The following is a 1339-nucleotide window of genomic DNA, read 5'->3' on the forward strand; positions in this document are numbered from 1 at the left end:
GGATTGATGGCTGCTGGACTGAGCACTGTACACACATATGTTTAAGTGAATCTGGTCAGCCATAAAACGCGAGCAGGACTCTCTCCTATGGGAGGAATAAAGCGGTAGAGGCTCATTGAATTCATCAGGAGCTGTCCACAGTGCTGCAATACATTCTCGCTGATTAATTCTCAGCCACGTGAAGAGCGCATTGTTGCAGCCTCAACATGTTGCTTCTGAGGGAAGTAAAATCTCATCTGAGGATATTCCCTCGATAAAAATCCGCTCCTGCAGCTGCTAACCCGACCTTACCAGTTTAATCCCCCTACATATTACTGTTCAGATCGCTATCTGTCCTGTACTCATTCATGATCCCTTCTAGCCTACACCCTGACTACAATAGGCAGCCCTCGCTGTCTCCGCAGCACATGGGCAGGGATCGCCAGCAATAGCTTTTGTCATACTGTATATACAAATAATTATATATACATAATAGATGCATAAACTATTGTACATGTTTCATAAAGCTTTTATTGAGAAGACAGGAATAAGCAGTTAACACACATCTGTTATGAAGTCTACTAAATATGCACACCTACATGCAGTATACATTCACTGCTACAATATGTATTCACCAAACATACCCAATTCTTCAGGATTCGCCTTTCCTCGACAGCAGTGCCTCACCTCCTTATTGTGCCTGCAGCATGTGTGCCAGGCGTCCAGCCAGTCAGGTTACCCAAAGTTTAAAACTTGAGAAATCAGGACAGACAGATGTGGGTAAAGGTTGTTGTGTTATTTTTGGCACCAGATTGTAAAAATGGAAGAAATAACTAGGTTTTCCTGGGGTCTCTCAGCTTCCCATCAGTATACTGTGCACTGTTCTGATATTGTTAGTCCACTCCCATTCCCCACCCCAAGTACTGTAGATCCTGAGTGGGCTAAAGCAGTAGAACTAACCCCCCCAGCAAATGGAATGAAACATTAATGACACATCAGTGTGTCCCTGCCTTATACACCTCCCATCCCATATATGTGCCTGCACCCCTCCCTCAGCAGTCTTGCTATGTGCCTCTCCCTGTTATTCCAGGTTCAGATCCCTGTCAACCTAAGTGATTGTAAATAGCTCCAAACCAACAGAATGCTGTTTCATGCTAGATACATATATTTATATAGTATATTTCACATATTCACTTACTGTATATCCTTCTAATTCTCTTGGTTGTTCATGGGTTAATCCCACCAATTTCTATCCTACTTATTCATCATTCCTTCCAGGAACTGATATAAATAATTGATTTTGTAACCAGATTTTAATTTCTCGGCCGCTTATAATACCCCAGAGAGTAAAATAGGCAGT

The 1339-nt window shown here is 42.4% G+C and overlaps 1 protein-coding gene across 2 annotated transcripts in view; it reads right to left on the reverse strand.

Moving 5' to 3' along the window:
- LOC146074905 (immunoglobulin superfamily containing leucine-rich repeat protein 2-like) overlaps positions 1-964 on the reverse strand; it is a 26378-nt gene extending 25414 nt beyond the window's left edge. Inside the window, exon 1 of one of the 2 annotated variants that reach the window (XM_083183590.1) lies at positions 667-964. The gene's annotated coding sequence lies outside the window, so the exon portion shown is untranslated. Of the gene's footprint in view, positions 1-623 lie in introns of both variants that reach the window. The other variant, XM_083183589.1, reaches the window with a different exon arrangement.
- Between the last annotated feature and the right edge of the window lie 375 nt (positions 965-1339).

The sequence above is a fragment of the Crinia signifera genome, chromosome 4 (assembly GCF_055691185.1).
Source record: "Crinia signifera chromosome 4, ASM5569118v1, whole genome shotgun sequence".
Lineage (NCBI taxonomy): Eukaryota > Metazoa > Chordata > Amphibia > Anura > Myobatrachidae > Crinia > Crinia signifera.